The sequence below is a fragment of the Oncorhynchus gorbuscha genome, unplaced genomic scaffold (assembly GCF_021184085.1).
Source record: "Oncorhynchus gorbuscha isolate QuinsamMale2020 ecotype Even-year unplaced genomic scaffold, OgorEven_v1.0 Un_scaffold_909, whole genome shotgun sequence".
In the NCBI taxonomy this organism is placed as follows: Eukaryota; Metazoa; Chordata; class Actinopteri; order Salmoniformes; family Salmonidae; genus Oncorhynchus; species Oncorhynchus gorbuscha.
The window spans coordinates 142125-149181 of NW_025745677.1; positions in this window are offsets into that span (position 1 = coordinate 142125).

Below are 7057 nucleotides of genomic sequence, written 5' to 3' on the forward strand. Positions count from 1 at the left end.
CGGCCCTGAATTTTTCTGAACCGTCTCAGTGCAGCTCCTTCCAATAGGGCGCTTTTCCCCCCTTAATTCCCAAGGGTAAATAGCCAGTATCAGCTGCGCAAAGTGGGGTTGTGATGGAGACGTGACTGAGGATGTGTTCAACCCTCAGTTCCCGAAGCTTCTCTATTCCGTTGTTTTTGTTGCCGTTAAACGTGTGTTTGCTGTTGCCTAATAGAGTTTACCCAGGATCGGATCCACTCTTTGCGTCCCTGGACTACACCTCCTCCGTTCTTCGTGGCCTTTCTCAGCGGGAGATCTATTGGCGGATTGGATTGTCTGACTGACCGACTGACCGACTGACTACCACCTTTTTGTATACGGTATTTCATTTGTTTGGATGTGATGTATACTGTGATTTGTGTAGTTAGTGGTAGTTGAGGACTTAATTAAGAGTTGATCCGCTTTAAGGTTCTGTGGTAAGTAATTGCTATATTGATTGTATGTTTAATACTGGGTTTACGCTACACGGAACGAACGGACAACATCGCGTGACAAAAGTCACTTGAGTTCACTGAACTCCTTTACCGGCAGGACTCTTTTTAGGCCCGAGGTACAGGACATTTCTGGAGGAACCAGAACTCATTGTGATATTATATATGTGTAATCATTGTTGTTGCTAATACAACCCACGCAACAGAATATAATTGTTTTTAGAAGTTCTTTTCAATGTTTTAAGGGTTTATGAAAAGTTTATTTCCATCCTGACTTTTACATATCCTTTGTATTGGTGTAGACTTGACGGACCAGATGGGACTCATTCCCACCCAAACTAAAAGGAGAAACTAATGTTTTCTCTGGTAGGCACAAACCTACCTGGCACCCCTATAAATAATAACCTCAAGTCAAAACCGTTACATAAAAAATGGCACCCCAGATGGGACACCTCAACATTGAGAACTAACCAAAGCAAATATTTTGTGTGGAATTAAAACAATGGATTCACCCCAAGATAATGTGCTCATCCATGTCATACCTGTCAATGGGAATACACAGGGCCATTCTGACCATCAAGCTGACAACACAAATCATAATGTGAATGGAGATAATGGAGTTGATTTGGGCCAGAGCCCTGGGAATCTGAATGCTCTGTCTGAGCCACAGGCCACAGGAGGTCTAACCAGTTACTCACTTATTGACATGGATCTGTGTGGAAGTACTGAGCTAGCCCTCCCTCTGACACCCAACCTTCCTCATTGTCTGGGTTATCTCCAGAGGTTGTAGTTTTACAACTTCAAGGTGACATCCTTGATATTAGTTGACTCAACAACATCTCCAAACTCTTATCCACCATAATTTCAAATGTCTAAGGGAAGAGCAACAACAGAGTGCCATGGAATTCAGAAACTCAATGAACACTCTAACCCATGCTGATAGAGCTCAGTGAGAGTGGAAGACGGGAATTACTGGTGCCATGGACAGGCAGTTTGACTGCACCAACGAAAACCAACTCACTGCCACTCTCCAATGGCGCCTGCAACATCACCACACTGAGGTCCTCAGGATGTTAATTCTGTTTTTTCTCCCATGGTTAACACTGTAGGCCACTTGCAGAGAGAACTCTCTAATTGTGTTAAAATGTTGGATGACTTGTCTGTGGGACATGGCCTCCATTAGGCACAACTCCTTACACAGAGTTTCTCTGGTGTCCACTTCTGTTCAGACCACTGAGGGCCAAGCTGGCACTCTGAACAGCAAGACAAGGAGCCATGCTACAGTCACCACTGTCGATGGACTGGTTCGCTTGGGACAGCAGTTTGAGAAGGACAGAGAATGCCAACAGCAATATGACCAGAGAAAGAAACAGACACCCAAACAGTTGCCCAAGACAGACCATCAACAACAGCCAGAGTCTCCAGCCAAGACCCTCTCATGTTCTGTTGGAGATGTAGCCAAAAGGGACATTCTTCAGCTACATGTCCAAGACCGTATCAAATAAACCTTCCAGAAACCACAAATCACAACAGGCCAACACACCTAACTCTCTTCGCAGCAATGACCATCCTTCTCTGGGTGCTTTAACCAGAGCTGAAACCCCAAGAGTCACTGCCTACGCCCCCATCGACATCCCCATCCTTTCAGTTAATACCGCACCAATCAGAAGCTAAAAAGTTACATGATTGGGGTTCAAATGTGGCACTCTTCTCTGCCGTTGCTCAGAGGTACCACTAACCTGATAATCCTTCTGACGATCTCCTTTTACAGGCTGTGAGAAGAGCTCAGCTGGAACAGCCAGAGGAGTTACGGCTGTTGGAACAACTGCAGAATAATGCTGATGTATGTACTTCAAAGCTAGGGACCGGGCTCCTGAAGCACAAAATATTCCTTACACAGGAAATGCCCGATCAAGCTAAAGCCATATCGTTTGTCCCCAGCGAAGCTAATCATCAAAAAGGGACTCATAAATGATATGTTAGCACAAGATATAATAGAACGTTCCTCCCTCTCCCTGGGCTGCTCCTGTTGTCCTCATCCCAAAAAGACTGGTGGTCTTAGATTTTGTGTGGACTATAGGAAGACCAACAATGTTTCTCAGACTGATGCCTATCCTCTTCCTACCATCCATGAGATCGTGGAGTCATTGACTGGCGCTGTTGTGTTCACTACCCTTGACCTCAATAGTGGTTATTGGCAGGTTGAGATGGACCAGGAAAGCAAGGATAAGACTGCTTTTGTCTGTGTTGAGGGGTTGTTTTCCTTTAAGGTGATGCCCTTTGGATTAAAGAATGCCCCTGCCACTTTCCAAAGACTCATGGAGATTGCGTTAGGTGAGCTCAAAGGGAAGATCTGTTTCGTCTACCTGGACGATATAATTATCTACTCTCAGAACAGAGAAAGACACTTTCAAGATCTTCAAGCAGTGTTGGACAAGCTAAGAGAAGCTGGTCTGACCTTAAATATGAAGAAGAGCAACTTCTGCCAAACCTCCCTGAAGTTCCTTGGCCATATTGTGTCTTTCGACGGCATTCATGTGGATCCTGAAAAGACAAAGGCTGTACAAGACTTCCCTGTGCCAACCACACTCAAGGCCCTTCAACGGTTCCTTGGTATGGCTGGATGGTACCATCGGTTTGTGTCGAACTTCTCCCAGGTGGCAGAACCCTCAACGCGATGAAGCGAAAAGGAGCGAAATTCCAATGGACGGCAGAGTGCCAGACTTCCTTTGAAACCCTGAAACGACATCTCGTCACACCTCCCATTTTAGGTCATCCCAACTTTGATTGCCCTTTTGTTGTTTACACTGATGCAAGTGATGTTGGACTTGGTGCTGTCCTAGTCCAACAGACTGGACTTGGCACTGAAGAAGTGCTAGCGTTCGCCAGTCGGACATTGAATGGAGCAGAACGGAACTACTCCCACAACCGAGCAAGAGTGCCTTGCAGTTGTCTGGGCTTTGGAAAAGTGGAGGTACTACTTGGAGGGAAGACACTTCACTGTGGTCACTGACCATTCCTCCCTTGTGTGGGTGTTCAAGACCAACAAACCAAGCACCAGACTCATAAGATGGGCTCTACGGTTGCAAGAGTTCACATTTGCAGTGGAATACAGGAAAGGAAAATACAACACTGTTCCAGATGCCTTGTCCAGAGCTCCTACTTGTGATAACGGTGGCCCTGATCTTACATGTGCTACTGTCCTGTCAAGCAGTCGAGACTCGCCCAAAACAGACTTTCCCATCTCTGATGAGGCAATATGGAAAGCTCAACAGGATGATCCAGAAGTACAGGCTTTGTACCAGACTATCCTGGAAGATGGAGAAAAGATGGTCAATCCTACCACAAAGCTGACCATCATTGAAGATAAAGTCTACCGAGTCGTACAACTACCTCACAGAACACTCTACCAAATGTACATACCGGACACTCTACGCCTACAACTGCTTCAACATTTCCATGAAGACCCATTAGCTGGTCATTTGGGCAGGTTCAAAACCTACAAGCGGTTGCAAGCGTTACTCTACTGGCCACATCTGAGCATGGATGTGAAGTCACACATCCGAAATTGTCAGGTTTGTCAAATGTACAAACCAGAAGGAAAAGCCTGCTGGCAAGTTGCAGCAAACGGTGGTACCCGACCTTGGGAAATGTTAGAGTGGATTTGATGGGTCCATTTCTAGAAGCTCCAATCCAGAATGTGTACATACTTGTTTTTGTTGATTACTATTCAAAGTGGGTGGAACTCTTTTCCCTCGTCAGGCCACAGCAAGGACCGTCTCTAACATCCTTACGAAAGAGATCCTGACTCGCTGGGAGTGCCTGATTACATCCTGTCTGATCGAGGTTCCCAATTTGTCTCTGATCTCTTTGAGGAGACCTGCCAAAGATGGAACCTGAGGCAGAAGTTGACCACGGCCTATCACCCACAGACCAATCTCACTGAGAGAGTAAATCGAACCTCCTGAAGACAATGATTGCTTCCTATGTAGGGACCCAGCACAAACACTGGGACAAGCACCTTCATGAGTTTCGATTTGCCCTGAATTCTGCTGTGCAAGAGTCCACTGAGTCACACCTGCAGAGCTGAACCTAAGTCGTCCTCTCCGAGGACCCTTGGATATGGTGCTACAGCCCCAGCAGCTTACTCAGACGCTGCTTGCTATGACCAGGTAGGCCATCTCCATGACTTGAGAGCTCTTGTCTCAAAGAACATGATCCAGGCTCGACTCAAGCAGAAGAGAAATTATGATAAGAACAGACGAGACATGCAGTTCCAGCTTCGTGATCGGGTGTGGCTTCGCTCTCATCCTTACTCGAAAGCTGAACAATTCTTCTCGGCCAAGCTCGCTCCTAAATGGCAAGGACCATATAGGATTGTGGAGCAGATGGGCCCGTTGAACTACCGAGTGGTGAAAGAGGACACAGGTGAAGATATGCGCGTTGTTCATGTCTCACGCCTTAAGGCGATTGAGCGCCGCAAGGTGCTGGATATCTTTGAACAGGAAAGTGAGGAGACTTTTCTCGGATTCCCAGACCCAGAAGTCTCGCACCTTAAGGCCTGTGGCCCCTCAGCTGAGGAGCGTGAGCTCCAAAAAGTAATGAATATTTTTGTAGAGGAGCGATGAGGAGACCTTTCTCGGTTTCCCCGACCAAGATGTGCCTTCCAGGGCAATGGTCGGCTTTTTCCAGGGGAGGGGGTGTGTGACGGCCCTGAATTTTTCTGAACCGTCTCAGTGCAGCTCCTTCCAATAGGGCGCTTTCCCTTTAATTCCCAATTAAATAGCCAGTATCAGCTGCGCAAAAGTGGGGGTTGTGATGGAGACGTGACTGAGGATGTGTTCAACCCTCAGTTCCCGAAGCTTCTCTATTCCGTTGTTTTGTTGCCGTTAAACGTGTGTTTTGTTGCCTAATAGAGTTTACCCAGGATCGGATCCACTCTTTGCGTCCCTGGACTACACCTCTCCGTTCTTCGTGGCCTTTCTCAGCGGGAGATCTATTGGCGGATTGGATTGTCTGACTGACCGACTGACTACCACCTTTTTGTATACGGTATTTCATTTGTTTGGATGTGATGTATACTGTGATTTGTGTAGTTAGTGGTAGTTGAGGACTTAATTAAGAGTTGATCCGCTTTAAGGTTCTGTGGTAAAGTAATTGTTATATTGATTGTATGTTTAATACTGGGTTTACGCTACACGGAACGAACGGACAAACATCGCGTGACAAAAGTCACTTGAGTTCACTGAACTCCTTTACCGGGCAGGACTCTTTTTAGGCCCGAGGTACAGGACATTTCTGGAGGAACCAGAACTCATTGTGATATTATTATATATGTGTGTAATCATTGTTGTTGCTAATACAACCCACGCAACAGAATATAATTGTTTTTGAAGTTCTTTTCAATGTTTTAAGGGTTTATGAAAAGTTTATTTCCATCCTGACTTTTACATACGTCCTTTGTATTGGTGTAGACTTGACGGACCAGATGGGACTCATTCCCACCCAAACTAAAAGGAGAAACTAATGTTTTCTCTGGTAGGCACAACCTACCTGGCACCCCTATAAATAATAACCTCAAGTCAAAACCGTTACAACGTCTCAGTAATGACCAACATCTGGATTGGAGCTGGGAACCCACACTTTAAATTGATACATTTTAGGTAATAATCATCTAGCGTTAACGTGCAGAAAACACAGGCTTTTAAAGAGAGCAGAAATCAGTGAAACAGATAGAGCACAAGTCCGAATTGGGGCTAGCAACATTAGATTGGCCAGGGCGTACATGCACATTTCCAGATATCATCAGCAGTAATACAATCAGGGCACGGCAGAGGACAGGGAGAGCTCTGCAGTGTTGATTTTTTTAAATGACATTTGAATGTGCATCAGATGGCAACAAGATCATATTGTATAGCAATTTCATCAGGTAACAGGAATACAAAAATAGGCTAAAGAACACTGAGCAATAAAGAAATGTAATAATTTACCTGATCAAACCAGAAACCTTTCAATATATAAATTCAAACAATACATTAGAACCATTTAAATATAATAAATGGGAAGGTTGTGCAGGACACTTATTATGGCAGATGAAGGAATCAATCTATCATTTCAGACTGTTAAAGAGTATTGATCTGGTCAATATGTTTGTGTATTAAGTGTTACGTTTGTAACAATGTGTTTATATGTGAAAATGGGAATGTATTATAAATTGTATTTTAACGTTTAAGGACTCTTGGAAGACCAGTCCAAATGAGGACTAAAATATAATTATTGCTACCAACACACAGAGCGTGCGTTAGCTAGCTATATTGAAAACTTTATTTTTAGTGACGGAGTGTTTTCCAGACAAAGGTGTGATATAGATGGCTTCCAGATTGAGCTACTCTTGTTGGCTAATGTTAACTTGTTTACGTTACCTAACGCTAGTCAAAGATAGAACGAACAAACATGTTTACTCTGCTGAAGGTACCAGTTTAGCAGTAACTACCATGGCATAACCTAAATTGATAAGACTGTGTGCATATAAAAGATACTTCACTGCTGAAAATTAAAGTGCATGGAGAACGGTGTAATTTATATAA